The following is a 19,488-nucleotide window of genomic DNA, read 5'->3' as shown; positions in this document are numbered from 1 at the left end:
AAACCAATAACTTTATACATGCCTAATGCCAAGGTGCTTCCATTAACCCCTCCAAACCAATAACTTTATACATGCCTAATGCCAAGGTGTTTCCATTAACCCCTCCAAACCAATAACTTTATACATGCCTAATGCCAAGGTGCTTCCATTAACCCCTCCAAACCAATAACTTTATACATGCCTAATGCCAAGGTGTTTCCATTAACCCCTCCAAACCAATAACTTTATACATGCCCATTGCCAAGGTGCTTCCATTAACCCCTCCAAACCAATAACTTTATACATGCCCATTGCCAAGGTGCTTACATTCACCCCTCCAAAGTAAACCAATAACTTTATACAGCCAAGCCATCTTCGTGGCATATATAAAGTTATTGGTTTATTAGACTCTGGAGAGGGTTTAATGGAGGCACATTGGCGCTGGCAAATTGCAATGGCACCTTGTAACGTTATTGGTTTGGATGGAGAGATCTGTGTGAAGTTGAAAGGTGATATTCTGATTGGGGAAGGGGGGTAGTTTGATCCGATGATGTTTCTGAAACCTGAAATTCTTCTTTTACCCCCCGTAAGGTGTGACTGTGTCACTTAAGTTTTACTAATTGTTGCACAAAGCAAGAGGCAAGGCCTAAAGAAGTATTAATTTACTTTCAACTGCGAAATGGAGAGAGAGAAAATATAAGTGAGGCCGCCGAGGGGCGATCAGAAGAGACAGGACAGAGAAAACGGCACAGAGTGTCCAAAGTTTGGGATCATTTCAAGCTGAGAAAGAAAGAAAAATCCGTACAGTGTGTCTATTGTAAAAGCGAACTAGCCTACCATAATAGCACAACATCAATGCTTCAACATTTGACCAGAAAACACCCAGTTTACGCATGTACTAGTAGTTCACCAAGCGGACCGGACCCAAGGTAAGTAAATCAAACATTTTACATAATCACACACCACACATGCTTCGTATTGTAATAATAATAGTTTATTTAACATCTTTTTCAGTACATCACAATCACAGCGACGTATGGACAGCTATGTGTGGACAGCTGCATCACGTTCAACTGAAGCAGCTGAGCTTACAGACAGCATCCTGAACATGATTGTCACAGACATGCGCCCGCTATCTATGGTGGAGGATGAAGGTTTTCAGAGGATGATTTCCACTTTCAATCCAAGATACACTCTTCCTTCCAGAACCTACTTCATGAAAATTATGGAGAAAAAGTATGAAGACATCAAAGGCAAGTTGACGAACACTCTTAAGGAGACTGACAGCATTGCACTTACAGCTGACATTTGGACGAGCGTCGCTACAGAAGCTTATCTGGGGGTGACGTGTCATTTTCTTGGGAAGGATTGGGAAATGGAGTCCTACAGCCTGAATACGAAGCCACTTGAAGAAAGGCACACAGCGGCAAATATTGCAGAGTGGCTTGAGGATGTTATTGTCATATTTGGCATTCCAGCAAAGAAAGTCAAAGCTGTTGTCCATGACAATGGTGCTAATGTTGTAGCAGCAATGAAGATTTTACAAGAAAAACATGGATGGGCATCGGTGCGATGTGCAGGTCACACCCTGAACTTAGTTGTGCAAAGCGCTCTGAAGAACCACCAAGCCATTTCTAAGTGTGTGGCTTGTGTAAGATGCCTTGTTGAGCACTTTAAGAAGAGTGAGTTGGCATGTACAAAACTAAAGGAGAAGCAACAGCAGATGGGCACGCCACAACATATGCTGGTGCATGATGTAAGTACACGCTGGAATAGCACTTATCACATGATAGCAAGATTGCTGGAACAAAGATGGCCGGTGACTGCTGCTCTCTCAGACCCAGAAGTGACCAAGAGGAAAACACCACTACCTTGATCTGAAGCCTGAACAGTGGAGCCTGATTGAGGAGCTTAGCCAGGCACTTGAGCCATTTGAAGGAGCTACGGTATTTCTGAGTGGCCAGAACTATGTTACCCTCTCTGCACTTCCACAGCTAGTGCAGAACTTAAAGAAGTCCATACAGACTTTAGCTTTTGAGACTGCACCATTAGGCTGGGTTCACACTTGAGCGTTGCGCAAACGCGCGTTTTTGACGCGCATTTTTATGCGCGTTTTTGTAATAGTAAACGCGCGTTTGTGTGATTCACTACAGTGTCCTATGGCCACAAACGCCCCAAAAGTCGCTCATGTACTTTTTGGAGCGCCGGGCGTTTTACAGCGCGATCGTACGCGCTGTAAAACGCCCAAGTGTGAACCATTCCCATAGGGAATCATTGGTTTCTCCTTGTTGAGCGTTTTACAGCGCGTAGGAACGCGCTGTAAAACGCTCAGGTGTGAACCCAGCCTTAATGTCATACCAGGCTCATGCAGTACAACAGATCACAACAAGATGGCAAGAACTGTCTACGTTTCAACCTGACTCGTCTTCAAACACTGCCCTAATTGCTGCTGCTCTGGATCCCAGATTTAAGAAACTGAAATTCTTGTCTGCAGATGAGTCATTCAAGGTCCAAAGCACAGTACAGACCATGGCAATTGTTGCCAAAAACGAAATGACACGGTCCAGTGAACATGGTGAAGCAGAAGCTTCTTCTAGAAGAGAACAAGAAGATAACCCTGCTGCAGCAAAGCCAAAGGATCATTCGGCGGTATCTTTCCTTCAGAACATACTGGGATCATCAGAGTCCAGCTCCAGTGATGAAGAGGATAAAGAGCAGCAGTTAAGCCAATCTGTGCAGAAGGAGGTCTTGATGAACTTTGGAGAACATCCCGTATCCAAGAAAGAGAATCCGTTGTCATGGTGGAAAACAAATGAAGCACGCTATCCAGTACTAGCAAAGCTAGCAAAGTCCTTTCTGTGTATTCCAGCAACATCCACGCCATCAGAACGACTGTTTTCTGCAGCAGGAAACATAGCATCAAAGCGGAGGGCCAGCCTCAGTTCTGAGCATGTGGATATGCTCACTTTTCTCCATAGTAACCGCCAAATGATCCTTTAGGCCACGAATCAGCAACCTTCGGCACTCTACCTGCTGTGAAACTACTACTCCCTGCATGCAACAAACATGCTGTTCTTCTAGTTCTAACGCCTATAGAAGTGATTGACGGAAGCATTCTGGGAGTTGTAGTTTCCAGACAGCTGGAGTGCCGGAGGTTGCTGATCACCGCTTTAGTGTAAGCCAGGGCAAGCTACATGCACTTTACCATATGATATTGATATGTACCTCAGGAGGAGATAGCCTTTATCCAAACTGGTGTAAAGGTCAACTGGTTTAGCAACCATCAAATCATTACACCTTTCATTATTCAGAGCTCCTTTGGAAAATGAGGTGGAATCGGATGATTGGTTACTATTGGTAAACTAAGCCAGTTTTCCTTTACACCACTTTTGATAAATCTATTCTCACCCACCAGTTCTTCTTTTTGCCTTCTAAAAATGCCAGAAAGCCTTTGAAGAAAATATGTTCAGAGTTGAAGTTGAACAACAAAGGGTAAGGCAATGTTTGTCTTACTTACTACTACTAAACACTATTCCGCTGTTGCAGGTGGTGAAAGTAAATTCACAAAAACACTACTAACACCTTTCTATATAATTATATATATATATATAAATATATATATATACAATTATTGAAAAGACAAAAAACTTCATGATGTGTAGCCCAACGTATATATAGGCCCAAAACCCTCCGAGAGAGCAACATATAATAAAGAGGATACATAAACCAGGGTTCACTTCTTACTCACATTTCTGTAGATAATATCAATACAGAATTTCTCACCATTGCATAGAGGTAGATGTGATATACACTCAATCCTTGTAGGTTCCAACACCGGGGATTGTCTGTGAATATGCTGGTCTTGGAAGGAACCTACAAGGATTGACTTGACTGTATCACATCTACGTAAAACGTAATGATGAGCTATTCTGATATCTACAGAAACGTGAGTAATCCAGAACCCTGGTTTAAATTTATCCTCTTATATGTTGCTCTATAGGAGGGTTTGGTAACTTTGGTTTGGGGCTGGACCTATATACTTCGGCTACAGATGAGTCTGTAGTTTTTCCTCTTTTAAATAATTGTAGATGTTTTATATAGAAAGGTGTAGTGTTTTTGTGAATTTACTTGATTACTTTTTTAGTAATTTAGCATTTTTATTTGAAATCTGCTTTTACAAGTTAAAGTATTTTGATCATCTTATTAACAGCTTAGCTTAGGCCAAGTTAACTTCACATTGCATTGCAGTGTCAACACTGGGAGTCAGTCAACTGTGATCAGCTGGCGACTGGCTGGAGTCTGGCAAAAAAATGCTATGTGACTCTGACTCACTTCACTACACACTCTGTGCAGCATTTTTTGTCCTGATCCCCATTACAGTCAATGGGCATGATGCCCAGGGCATCTATCTAGCTTGACAGATGGAGCCGGGTGTACTCCAGCAGTCCGATCCTCCACCGGAATAGACTGACGGAGACACAGAGTTCACAAATCACAACATAACCCAAGCCTGCTGGAGTATACCGTAATGGGTATAGCCGGATACAACCAGCTATATGCTCTGCAGTGCTCTCATAATCTTATTGACTATAATGTGTATGTGTTCCATATCTAAGGCCATCTGGCCATGTTCTGGCATTCCTGCTGGATATCGTCCAAACTTAGCTTGAATGCTGTAACAAGGCAAGACCCTTTACACCATTACAGTCAAATGCTGCAGCAGCCGGCAGTATCCAGTTATACCCGATATGGTACATTCTGGCTGGCTGTTCTTCTGACAGAACCAGAATGTATATTGCAGGCTGCAGCTGTGAAAGAAACCTTATGTCATGTGTGTGCAATTATTTGCTATACCATACCACCACTGTAAGAAATAAAAATATTGTTTTTATAAACAAAAACGTCATTACGTACGTTATTTTAAGAAGGCTTTTCTTATTAGATTACTCGATGAATATAATCGATAGAATACTCGATTACTAAAATATTCGTTTACTGCAGCCCTAGACAGAAGCGACAAATGGTGAGAACAGTCAGAGTCAACCCACAGACCAAGACCTACAACATCATCTTGCTGCAGATGGAGTCACTGTGCATCGTTCAACCATTCGGCGCACTTTATACAAGGAGATGCTGTATGCGAGAGGGATGCACAGGAAGCCTTTTCTCCGCCCACAGCACAAAAAGTGCCTCTTGAGGTGGGCTCAAGCACATTTGGACAAGCCAGCTTCATTTTGGAATAAGGTGCTGTGGACTGTTGAAACTAAAATTGAGTTATTTGGCCATAACAAGGGGCGTTATGCATGGAGGAAAAAGAACACAGCATTTCAAGAAAAACACCTGCTACCTACAGTAAAATATGGTGGTGGTTCCATCATGCTGTGGGGCTGTGTGGCCAGTGCAGGGACTGGGAATCTTGTCAAAGTTGAGGGACGCATGGATTCCACTCAGTATCAGCAGATTCTGGAGACCAATGTCCAGGAATCAGCGACAAAGCTGAAGCTACGCCGAGGCTGGATCTTTCAACAAGACAACGACCCTAAACACTGCTCAAAATCCACTAAGGCATTTATGCAGAGGAACAAGTACAACGTTCTGGAATGGCCATCTCAGTCCCCAGACCTGAATATCATTGAAAATCTGTGGTGTGACTTAAAGAGAGCTGTCCATGCTCGGAAGCCATCAAACCTGAATTAACTAAAGATGTTTTGTAAATAGGAATGATCCAAAATACCTTCAACCAGAATCCAGACTCTCATTGGAACCTACAGGAAGCGTTTAGAGGCTGTCATTTCTGCAAAAGGAGGATCTACTAAATATTGATTTCATTTATTTTTTGTGGTGCCCAAATTTATGCACCTGCCTAATTTTGTTTAAACAATTATAGCACACTTTCTGTAAATCCAATAAACTTCATTACACTTCTCAAATATCACTATGTGTGTCTCCTATATGATATACAGGTCCTTCTAAAAAAATTTGCATATTGTGATAAAGTTCATTATTTTCTGTAATGTACTGATAAACATTAGACTTTCATATATTTTAGATTCATTACACACCAACTGAAGTAGTTCAAGCCTTTTATTGTTTTAATATTGATGATTTTGGCATACAGCTCATGAAAACCCAAATTTCCTATCTAAAAAAATTAGCATATTTCATCCGACCAATAAAAGAAAAGTGTTTTTAATACAAAAAAAGTCAACCTTCAAATAATTATGTTCAGTTATGCACTCAATACTTGGTCGGGAATCCTTTTGCAGAAATGACTGCTTCAATGCGGCGTGGCATGGAGGCAATCAGCCTGTGGCACTGCTGAGGTGTTATGGAGGCCCAGGATGCTTCGATAGCGGCCTTAAGCTCATCCAGAGTGTTGGGTCTTGCGTCTCTCAACTTTCTCTTCCCAATATCCCACAGATTCTCTATGGGGTTCAGGTCAGGAGAGTTGGCAGGCCAATTGAGCACAGTAATACCATGGTCAGTAAACCATTTACCAGTGGTTTTGGCACTGTGAGCAGGTGCCAGGTCGTGCTGAAAAATGAAATCTTCATCTCCATAAAGCTTTTCAGCAGATGGAAGCATGAAATGCTCCAAAATCTCCTGATAGCTAGCTGCATTGACCCTGCCCTTGATAAAACACAGTGGACCAACACCAGCAGCTGACATGGCACCCCTGACCATCACTGACTGTGGGTACTTGACACTGGACTTCAGGCATTTTGGCATTTCCCTCTCCCCAGTGTTCCTCCAGACTCTGGCACCTTGATTTCCAAATGACATGCAAAATTTGCTTTCATCCGAAAAAAAGTACTTTGGACCACTGAGCAACAGTCCAGTGCTGCTTCTCTGTAGCCCAGGTCAGGCGCTTCTGCCGCTGTTTCTGGTTCAAAAGTGGCTTGACCTGGGGAATGCGGCACCTGTAGCCCATTTCCTGCACACGCCTGTACACGGTGGCTCTGGATGTTTCTACTCCAGACTCAGTCCACTGCTTCCGCAGGTCCCCCAAGGTCTGGAATCGGTCCTTCTCCACAATCTTCCTCAGGGTCCGGTCACCTCTTCTCGTTGTGCAGCGTTTTCTGCCACACTTTTTCCTTCCTACAGACTTCCCACTGAGGTGCCTTGATACAGCACTCTGGGAACAGCCTATTCGTTCAGAAATTTCTTTCTGTGTCTTACCCTCTTGCTTGAGGGTGTCAATGATGGCCTTCTGGACAGCAGTCAGGTCGGCAGTCTTACCCATGATTGCGGTTTAGAGTAATGAACCAGGCTGGGAGTTTTTAAAAGCCTCAGGAATCTTTTGCAGGTGTTTAGAGTTAATTAGTTGATTCAGATGATTAGGTTAATAGCTCGTTTAGAGAACCTTTTCATGATATGCTAATTTTTTTAGATAGGAATTTGGGGTTTTCATGAGCTGTATGCCAAAATCATCAATATTAAAACAATAAAAGGCTTGAACTACTTCAGTTGGTGTGTAATGAATCTAAAATATATGAAAGTCTAATGTTTATCAGTACATTACAGAAAATAATGAACTTTATCACAATATGCAAATTTTTTGAGAAGGACCTGTATTTAACTGGCATTTTTTATCGTAACAACCAACGATTTATACAGGAAAATCATGACGATTAACAAGGTTGCCCAAACTTTCGCATCCCACTGTATATAGTGATTGTATAGGGTGAGTATAGTCTATATAGTGTGCATATAGTCCTTTTAGCGTGTGGATAAGGTAAGTGTACTCTATAAAGTGTTGGTATACGGTAATTGTAGTCTATATAGTGTTTGTACAGGTTAAGTATAGTCTATATAGTGTTTTTTTAGGGTAAGTGTAGTCTATATAGTGTATACATAGGGTAAGTATATTTAATATAGTGGGTGGATAAGGTAAGTGTAGCCTATAAAGTGTTGGTATACGGTAAGTGTAGTCTATATAGTGTGCATGTAGTGTAAGTATACTCTATATAGTGCATGTATAGAGTAAGTGTAGTCTATATAGTGTTTGCATATGGTAAGTATATTCTATATAGTGTGTTAAAAGGGTAGTTAATGTATATAGTGATTGTATAGGGTAACTGTAATCTATACAGTGTGTATAGTGTAAGTGTAGTCTATATAGTGTGTATATAGTGTGTGTATAAGGTAAGTGTGGTCTATAAAGTGTTGGTATACGGTAAGTGTACTCTATATAGCATTTCTACAGGTTAAGTATAGCCTATATAGTGGTTGTTAGGGGTAAATGTAGACTATATAGTGTATATATAGGGTAAGTATAGTCTATACAGTGTGTGGATAAGGTAAGTGTAGTCTATAAAATGTTAGTATATGGTAAGTGTAGTTTATATAGTGTGCGCATAGTGCAATCTATATAGTGCATATATAGAGTGTGTAGTCTATATAGTGTTTGTATACGATAAGTATAGTGTGTGAATGGGGTAAGTTACTGTATATAGTAATTTTATAGGGTAACTGTAATCTACATAGTGTGTATAGGGTAAGTGTAGTCTATATAGTGTGTGGATAAGGTAAGTGTAGTCTATAAAGTGTTGATATATGGTAAGTGCAGTCTATATACCAATTGTACAGGTTAAGTATAGCCTATATAGTGGTTTCGTATAGTAAGTGTAGCCCATATAGTGTATATACAGGATAAGTATATTCTATATAGTGTGTAGATAAGGTAAGTGTAGTCTATAAAGTGTTAATAAACGGTAATTTTAGTCTATATAGTGTACGTGTTGTGTAAGTATACTCTATATAGTGCATGTATGTATAGAGTAAGTGTAGTCTATATAGTATTTGTATATGGTAAGTACATTCTATATAGTGTGTAGATAAGGTAAGTGTAGTCTATAAAGTGTTTGTATATGGTAAGTATATTCTATATAGTGTGTAGATAAGGTAAGTGTAGTCTATAAAGTGTTGGTAAACGCTAAGTGTAGTCTATATAGTGCATGTATGTATAGAGTAAGTGTAGTCTATATAGTGTTTGTATATGGTAAGTATATTCTATACAGTGTTTGAATACGGTAAATTACTGTGTATAGTAATTTTATTGGGTAACTGTAATCTACATAGTGTGTATAGGGTAAGTGTAGTATATATAGTGCTTGTACATGTTAAGTGTATTCTATATAGTGCTTGTACAGGTTAAGTGTAATCTATAGAGCGTATACATAGGGTACATGTAGTCTATATAGTGTGTGGATAAGGTAAGTGTAGTCTATAAAGTGTTCATATACAGTAGTTTATATGGTGTGCGTATAGGGTAAGTATAATCTATATAGTGTATGCATAGAGTAAGTGTATATCTAGTGTTTGTATATGGTAAGTATTTTCTATATAGTCTGTGAATATGGTAAGTGTAGTGTATATAGTGGTTGTATATGGTAACTGTGGTCTATATAGTGTTTGCATATGGTAAGTATATTCTATATAGTGTGTTAAAAGGGTAGTTAATGTATATAGTGATTGTATAGGGTAACTGTAATCTATACAGTGTGTATAGTGTAAGTGTAGTCTATATAGTGTGTGTATAAGGTAAGTGTGGTCTATAAAGGGTTGGTATACGGTAAGTGTACTCTATATAGCATTTCTACAGGTTAAGTATAGCCTATATAGTGGTTGTTAGGGGTAAATGTAGACTATATAGTGTATATATAGGTTAAGTATAGTCTATACAGAGTGTGGATAAGGTAAGTGTAGTCTATAAAATGTTAGTATATGGTAAGTGTAGTTTATATAGTGTGCGCATAGTGCAATCTATATAGTGCATATATAGAGTGTGTAGTCTATATAGTGTTTGTATACGATAAGTATAGTGTGTGAATGGGGTAAGTTACTGTATATAGTGATTATATAGGGTAACTAATCTACATAGTGTGTATAGGGTAAGTACTGTCTATATAGTGGTTATTTAGCGTAAGTGTAGCATATATAGTAGTAGTATATATATATATATATATATATATAGTATATATATATATAGTTATATAGTGAGTATATATTCTATATAGTGTGTGGTTAAGGTAAGTGTAGTCTATAAAGTGTTTGTACAGGTTAAGTATAATCTCTATAGTATGTATAGAGTAAGTGTAGTCTATATACTGTGTATATATAGTGTAAGTATAGTCTATATAGTGTGTGGCTAAGGTAAGTGTTGGTATAAACGGTAAGTGTAGTTTATATAGTGTGCATATAGGTTAAGCATAATCTATATGGTGTATGTATAAAGTATAGTGTATATATCTGGCTTTAAGCAATATTTAGCAAAACAAAAGGGGGAAAGAGTGGATGAGTTCCCCTGGGTCTTGCTTTTCACTGAAATGGAAGGTCCTATCCTTTATCACATCCTTTATCACACAATTAAGTACAGTCGTGTGATCCCACCTGCCAAACCTGATGTCATCTTTCTTCAGATGGGCCCCTGCTAGGGTTGAGCGAACCCGTGGAAGTTCGGGTCAAAGTTCGGGTTAAAGTTCGGGTTCGGGACACAAACTTCACCCTGAACCCAGACCCCCTTTAAATCAATGGGGACCCGAACTTCACTTTATTATTTTCCATTATAACATGGTTATAACAGAAAATAATAGCAGAATGCTAAATAAAATGTCTATTAAGGGGTTAAAAAAACAACAACTCACCTCATCCACTTGATTGCGCAGCCGGTATCTTCTTTTCTTCAGGACCTGCAAAAGGACCTGCTGTGACATCACCGTGCTCACCACATGGTGAGCGAGGTGATGTCACCTCAGGTCCCTTTGCAGGTCCTGAAGAAAAGAAGATACCGGCTGCGCAATCAAGGGGATGAGGTGAGTTTTTTGTTTAACCCTCAATAGACATTTTATTTAGCATTCTGCTTTAATAATGCTATTATTTTCCAACACATCACATTGATTTATAATGGGATCCATCGCTTTTTACCGAGGTGTCTGCCATTTTAATAGGAAAAATAACTTCCAATGTAGATGTGTACATAGACTCAAGTCATTCAGTAGACTAAGGTGCAGTCCTGTACAAAGAAAGCACAGCTTAGGCTACTCTCACACTAGAGTTATTCTTTTCCGGCATTGAGTTCCGTCCTAGGGGCTCAATACCGGAAAAGAACTGATCAGGTATATCCCCATGCATTCTGAATGGAGAGTAATCTGTTCAGGATGCATCAGGACGTCTTCAGTTCAGTCTTTGTGACTGATCAGGACAAAGATAAAACCGCAGCATGTTACGGTTTTATCTCCGGCCCAAAAAACTGAACACTTGCCTGAATGCCAGATCCAGCATTTTTTCCATAGAAATGTATTAGTGCCAGATCCGGCATTCAAAATACTGGAATGCCGGATTTGTCCTTCCTGCGCAGACCGGTAAAAATGTGAAAAAAATATATAAACGGATCAGTTTCCCCGGATGACAAACGGAGTGACGGATCCGTTCTTGCAATGCATTTGTAAGACGGATCTGCATCCGGATCCGTCTACAAATGCTTTCCGTTTGCATGCAGATTGACGGAACTGCTTGCCGGATCACTCTGCCGCAAGTGTTAAAGTACCCTTATACATTGTGATCTATGGATATCATGTGACAAACTCAACCCAACCACATTATCAAATTCAGCACAGCTACACTGACTGATCGGACTGAAACATCTGTAATCAGAGGCCGACTGGGAACGTAAAGTGGCCCTGGAAAAAATACTAAAAGTGGCCCCGTTTTGCAGTTGGGTCCAAATTGATGGAAGGCAGGGCCAGCATAACCATATTGTGGCACATTATACCACCCCAACAGAGCCAAATATCATCACAAAATACTGCCCCAGCAGAGGAAAAATACATCCCCAAAAACTTCCACTGGTCGTCAGTGAGGAGGGCTCAGACAGACCCCTGGGCATCCGCCCACCGGAAAATTTCCCTGTAAGGTCTATGGCCAATCCTCCCCTGTGTGTATTATCATATTTATAATGGCAATGCCCAATATGATATTTCTTATATGTTCTGACCATGTCACAAAGCAATATGTTAGACCAGTTAGTGTCCAATGCTCCCTCTCAGGTGTGTCCACACCTCTCTAAGGGTTGTTTAGAGCAACAACATGGATTTTTGGCCAAGGTTCTTTGGAGCTATGGTCCACTGTGCAGCGGCTAGTGATCTGTGTGGCACAATTAACCTGTGAATGGAGTGCTCCTGTGGGGCATTTGCTGTGATTTCACTGGTTGAGAGAGGATATCATAGAACCAAAATTGAAATAGCCTTTTATAATTTATAATACTCATATAATGTGCACCAGCACAAAATATAGCCCCTTATAATGTGTGCCAGTACAAAAATAGCCCCTTACAATGTGCGCCAGTACAAAAAATAGCCCCTTACAATGTGTGCCAGTACAAAAAATACCCCCTTACAATGTGTGCCAGTACAAAAAATAGCCCCTTACAATGTGTGCCAGTACAAAAAATAGCCCCTTACAATGTGCACCAGTACAAAAAATAGCCCATTACAATGTGCGCCAGTCGAAAAAATAGCCCCTTACAATGTGTGCCAGTACAAAAAATACTCCCTTACAATGTGTGCCAGTACCAAAAATAGCCCCTTACAATGTGTGCCAGTACAAAAAATAGCCCCTTACAATGTGCACCAGTACAAAAAATAGCCCATTACAATGTGCGCCAGTCGAAAAAATAGCCCCTTATAATGTGTGCCAGTACAAAAAATAGCCCCTTACAATGTGTGCCAGTACAAAAAATATCCCCTTACAATGTGCGCCAGTACAAAAAATAGCCCCTTGCAATGTGCACCAGTACAAAAAATAGCCCCTTACAATGTGCGCCAGTACAAAACATAGCCCCTTACAATGTGTGCCAGTACAAAAAATAGCCCCTTACAATGTGTCCCAGTACAAAAAATACCGCTTACAATGTGTGCCAGTACAAAAAATACTCCCTTACAATGTGTGCCAGTACCAAAAATACCCCCTTATAATGTCTACCAGTACAAAAAATACCGCCTCACAATGTGCGCCAGTACAAAAAATACCCCCTTACAATGTGTGCCAGTACAAAAAATACCCCCTTACAATGTGTGCCAGTACAAAAAATACCCCCTTACAATGTGTGCCAGTACAAAAAATACCCCTTAGAATATATGTGCCAGTACAGAAAATACCCCCTTACAATGTGTGCCAGTACAGAAAAATACCCCCTTACAATGTGTGCCAGTACAAAAAATACCCCTTAGAATATATGTGCCAGTACAGAAAATACCCCCTTACAATGTGTGCCAGTACAGAAAAATACCCCCTTACCTTTTAGATTTGACCCCCATATCAGATCCTCAAATCAAAACCCCATGTCAGATCTAAGATCAGAACCAAAATAAACGTACCTCTCCTGCTCTGCTGCCACTCTAAAGGTCTGACATTCTCTCTCGCAGTCCCCGCTTGCTGTTCTCCTCCAGCCCGCACTGATGTACGTAGTCAGGTCACAGTGCAACGCTGGCCCGGAGAAGACCAGGGAGGGGTGCGTATAGCATGTCACTCACCTCTCCCCCCACCTCATGCATACTAGTGAGCTCTTCCTTAATGGAAGCGCTCACTAGTATTCTCTTTATATGACACACTGCGTCTTATAAAGTGAAAGATACAGCAAGTGACGTCCGCCACTGGCAAGGGGGGGCCCAGTCGCAATTGAAACTGCTGCAACCCCTATATCTACACCACTGTCTTCAGGATGGGTTGTAAGTATCTGATCGCTGAGGGTCCGACAATTACCTGTTTGAAGAGACCACGGCACTACAGTGAGCACCAAGTCCTCTTCCTAGGCCTGTGACATCATGTTCATTGGTCAAATAGCGTTGATACAGCTCAGTCCTATTCAAGTGAATGGGGCTGAGCTGCAATGCCAAGCACAACTGCTATCCAATGGACAGCGCTTCGTTAGGTAAGCTGTGGCACTCCGAATCAGTGTCAGACCTCCACCGATCACATACTGATGACCTATCCTGAGGAGAGATCATCAGTATTAGACACTCGAACAGCCCTTTAAGGCAGCGTATGTGACCCGTATTTTTGCAGAACATTATTGGTACAATTTTGGGGTACAAGTCTTTTTGATCACTTTTTATTCCACATTTTGAGAGGAGAGGTAGCCAAATAACAGCAACTCTGTCAGCGTTTTTTTTTCATGGGGTTCACAGTGTGGGATAACACGATAACTTCTGCTAGTTGAGATGATACCAAATCTATTATTTTAATATATTTTACTACTTTTACACCATAAAATCCCTCTTTTTAAAGCATTTGTATTTTGTGATATTATAAGCCTCATACGTTCTTTTATATTTCTGTCGAGGCAGCTGTGTGGGGGCCTGATTTGTGTATATAGGAGTTTTGATTGATTTTTATACCAATTTTTGGGGAGGTGAGGTGAGCAGAGGTCGCAATAACGCCTGTTCAGGCTATTTTACTCCCTGGAAAAATACTCATGCGTATTTTTACACATGGTCTTTTTCTAGTCAGGAGCGCTATATATGAAGCTGCCAGGTCCGACATACATGAAGCCCCACCCCTCTCCGAGAAGCCACACCCCTCAAGGACATCTCTCTCTCACCAGGAGCGGCTCCAGAGTCTGGACTAAACACTACATTGTGGTTACAGGACCTGTGGTGATGTCACAGTCATGTGATCAGCATGTATGTGGGAGGAGTTAGGGGAACACAGGCTCCCTGTAGGACTGTGCTGGTGGAGAATGAAGAGGTTCTTTATGTATGGAAGGTGTGTATAAAGCAGGGCTATGTCCGTGTAACCAGTCTGTTGTAGAGCTTTCTGTGTGTAATGTGCACAGGTGTTCTATCTGTGTAAGGCTACTTTCACACTAGTGGCAGCCTTCTCCGGTGGACCTCCGGCGAAACACGTGCACTAGCGGCAGCACGGATCCGGCAGGCTGTTCACCCCTGTTAGAGAAGGCTGCCGCTAGTGTGAAAGTAGCCTAATGGACATGTAGCAGAGCTGTGTGTGCAATGTGTATATAGTAAACTATCTGTGTAATGGGCATGTGGTAGAGCTGTGTATGTAATATGTATATAGTAGTATCAGGTGGGCGCTGTGTATGGCAGCCTCAGGTGGGCGCTGTGTATGGCAGCGCCAGGTGGGCCCTGTGTATGGCAGCGCCAGGAAGACGCTGTGTATAGGAGCACCAGGTGGATGCTGTGTATGGCAGAGTCAGGTGGGTGCTGTGTATGGCAGCGTCAGGTGGGCCCTGTGTATGGCAGCGTCAGGTGGGCCCTGTGTATAGCAGCGTCAGGTGGGCGCTTTGTATGACAGCGTCAGGTGGGCGCTGTGTATGGCAGCGTCAGGTGGGCCCTGTGTATGGCAGAGTCAAGTGGGCCCTGTGTATGGCAGCGCCAGGTGGGCCCTGTGTATGGCAGCTCCAGGTAGACGCTGTGTATAGGAGCACCAGGTGGGTGCTGTGTATGGCAGCGTCAGGTGGGCTTTGTGTATGGCAGCAGTGGTCTTATCTTTAGTGTATGATGTTAGATAAATGTAAAACAGTCTACATTTATTTCTGCATGGGAGACTAGCAATGGTTTCCCTGCAGAAATATCAGCCTTGTAATGTTATGTGGGCCTATGCATTATATATGTGAATTACCGCCAAATTCGCTCTCCTCCTCAACTAAAAATACTCCTCAAAATTGTTAAGAAGAGTATTTTTACTCTTCTGAAAAAAATGTAGTGAGACCTCTGGAGGTGAGCAATTCCATCAGTGTATTGATGTTGTTGCTAAAAATGTTTTTATTAATGTATGAAATAGATTAGACAAATATTAAAATTGTTGAAAAGGTTAAAAGGTAGAGTAGTTGATCAACTAAAATAAGGAGGTATATGAGATGTTTGAGGGGTTAAAAAATGGTGGAAAGAAGATTGATTGTCCACTGTATAATCCAAGGAATAGTTCTTATTAATATCCAGTAGGGGGAGCAATCACATCAGAATTGGTTAGTGGCCCAGGTCCATTAGATGTAGAGCTGGATTATATGAATCTCCCCTGCGGTGTGCAGGTGACTCTGTGCCTAATGAATACACCAGAGAGCCTGGTTCTGGGTATTCCCTTTTGACTGGATAATATTTATATATGTCTCTCTAAAATAGAGAGGATGAGGAAAAAATTTTTTCCAGTACTGCGCACTTACCCTATGACTGATTTAGGGTGTTTGCTGCGTTGTCTTGTCGTATGTAGTTCACTGTTGTGAGTAATATGCTGGTTCATGGAAAAAGACGTCTAGTATAACAGATCAGAACGGGTGCCTTGTACAGGTCGCAGGCCGTTCGTTACATGACCCGTCCTGATGGCATGCTCACCGGCCGGGCTCTACCTGCCCGTTGTGTGGCTGTCACGAGGGTGTCAAGACCCACGCCTGACTCAGTTATACCCGGGGTCAGGAAGTCGCAGCGGTTGGCTGCGCGCTCTATGTAAGATAGGGCTGTTTCCTATGGTAGCTTTCTGGGTTTGCTTTGCAACCCTTTTTGGCTCACTCAGGGATCCGTAGCTCCTTCTCCTCAGCTGTTCCTTGTCCAGTACTCCCAACCTCCTTATATTCCCCTCTCACACTTCTCTGGTTGCCAGATATAGAGCTTCCTGCCTGGACATCTATACTGACCCACTGGAGCTGTGTTGCTGCGTTCCCTGGTTGTTGTTCCAGAACGTTACCCTCCGGATCCCTGTTGGGCCTTTGTGGTCTGCTGTGGTCGCCCACCTGGGTGTTTGTGTTTGTCTGTCCTCTCCCTGGTGTTTTCCTCTTAGTGCAGTGGTGCAGACTAGCGATCCCACCGGCCCGTTCACTATCTAGGGCTCATATTAGGGAAAGCCAGGGATTAGGCACGTGATCGCCGCACGGGTGAGGAACCCGTCTAGGGACGTCAGGGCAGTCAGGTACCGGCCGCAAGGTGAGTCAGGGGTCACCACCTTTCCCTCTCCCTTGGGCAGGGCTTTCCCTTTTCCCTCCCTGTGCGTGACGCCGGTCATTACAGTGGCGTCCCACGTGGGCGGGAGCGGTCGGCTTGTATTTAGATTTTCAAAAGGAACAAGTCAGGATGCAGGTCCTTGGGTGGTGCTTGTCTTGGGAAGAGTGGCGGCACCTTTTCGGTCTACTTCCCAGCTTCGTACAGCGCTATGGATGATTGTAACCATATGCGTTTCGAGGCACAGTGCCTCTTCATCAGTGGCCAGCATTACATCTTTTACCATCCGGAATGGACCTGGGCCACTAACCAATTCTGATGTGACTGCTCCCCCTACTGGATATTATTAAGAACTATTCCTTGGATTATACAGTGGACAATATTGTGATTTTTTTTTAAATATTTTTCATTATTTTATTGTCTTTCTATTATCAATCTTCTTTCCACCATTTTAACCCCTCTAACATCTCATATACCTCCTTATTTTAGTTGATCAACTACACTACCTTTTAAATATTTGTCTAATCTATTTCCTACATTCATAAAAAATCTTTTTACCAACAACATCAATAAATCGTTAATAGCTCTACATAGCTGGTGGTTATTATATGCCTCCCATATTTAGATTTTATTATAACCTACTTCTTTTGTGACACGGGCTGAGGCGCTGGGTGGAGCACCTATCCAGTGTTTTCAGTTTGGTGAAGCCACTGACCAGGTTTATACTACTCTATTCCATCGGGGGATCAATTATCGGGAGAAGGTGTTTCTGCAAACGCTCATCCCTAATAAACAGCCAAATATTGGGTCTGTGTAAAATATCCCTAAGGGTACGACAGCGTGGCTGGCTGCCCTCGAGTACTGTGTGGCCGATTAGCCCGCAGCGGCCTCTTATTTAACTAATGAAGACCGCACTGTATAGGGGGTCTGCATTGTGAACGGCCATGGGGTACGGCAGTGGGACGATGCCTTCCTCAAGCTTATCTGAGGGAGGTGGTGTCCCGCTTTCCTAGCTCTTACGTTTTCTGTCTTTTTAGCTTCACTAGTGAATAAATAGCCCCTTTGTGCAGCGCTCGCCTGATACAAGCGGCATCTCTACCGACGTCCTATCCAACCTCTGAGCAGCTGCCTGGCACTGAACTGATCCATTTCCAAACTTTTATGCACAACCACCTTCTGGGTTCTTTCATTCCCTGGGAATTATGCACTAGGGGAGCACTTGTATAGGAATAATATACACAGTGATGTCACAATACAGGAATAATACACACAGTGATGTCACAGTACAGGGATAATACACACAGTGATGTCACAGTACAGGGATAATACACACAGTGATGTCACAGTACAGGAATAATAAACACAGTGATGTCACAGTACAGGGATAATACACACAGTGATGTCACAGTACAGGGATAATAAACACAGTGATGTCACAGTACAGGGATAATACACACAGTGATGTCACAGTACAGGGATAATAAACACAGTGATGTCACAGTACAGGGATAATACACACAGTGATGTCACAGTACAGGGATAATAAACACAGTGATGTCACAGTACAGGGATAATAAACACAGTGATGTCACAGTACAGGGATAATAAACACAGTGATGTCACAATACAGGAATAATAAACACAGTGATGTCACAGTACAGGGATAATAAACACAGTGATGTCACAGTACAGAGATAATACACACAGTGATGTCACAGTACAGGGATAATACACACAGTGATGTCACAGTACAGGGATAATAAACACAGTGATGTCACAGTACAGGGATAATAAACACAGTGATGTCACAGGACAGGTATAATAAACACAGTGATGTCACAGTACAGGGATAATAAACACAGTGATGTCACAGTACAGAGATAATACACACAGTGATGTCACAGTACAGGGATAATACACACAGTGATGTCACAGTACAGGGATAATAAACACAGTGATGTCACAGTACAGGGATAATAAACACAGTGATGTCACAGTACAGGGATAATAAACACAGTGATGTCACAGTACAGGGATAATAAACACAGTGATGTCACAGTACAGGATAATAAACACAGTGATGTCACAGTACAGGGATAATAAACACAGTGATGTCACAGTACAGAGATAATACACACAGTGATGTCACAGTACAGGGATAATAACACAGTGATGTCACAGTACAGGGATAATAAACACAGTGATGTCACAGTACAGGGATAATAAACACAGTGATGTCACAGTACAGGGATAATAAACACAGTGATGTCACAGTACAGGATAATAAACACAGTGATGTCACAGTACAGGGATAATAAACACAGTGATGTCACAGTACAGGGATAATAAACACAGTGATGTCACAGTACAGGGATAATAAACACAGTGATGTCACAGTACAGAGATAATAAACACTGATGTCACAGTACAGGGATAATAAACACAGTGATGTCACAGTACAGGGATAATAACACAGTGATGTCACAGTACAGGATAATAAACACAGTGATGTCACAGTACAGGATAATAAACACAGTGATGTCACAGTACAGGGATAATA

At 41.8% G+C, this 19,488-nt stretch overlaps 1 protein-coding gene across 4 annotated transcripts in view; it reads left to right on the top strand.

The window, feature by feature from the left end:
• The window catches only part of PHC1 (polyhomeotic homolog 1), a 119,488-nt gene that overhangs the window by 61,416 nt on the left and 38,584 nt on the right, over nt 1-19,488 (top strand). The window lies entirely within an intron of this gene.

The sequence above is a fragment of the Bufo gargarizans genome, chromosome 6 (assembly GCF_014858855.1).
Source record: "Bufo gargarizans isolate SCDJY-AF-19 chromosome 6, ASM1485885v1, whole genome shotgun sequence".
Classification (NCBI taxonomy): Eukaryota; Metazoa; Chordata; class Amphibia; order Anura; family Bufonidae; genus Bufo; species Bufo gargarizans.
The sequence above is the reverse complement of the archived record's forward strand: the minus strand, read 5'-3'. Positions and strand labels throughout refer to the sequence as shown.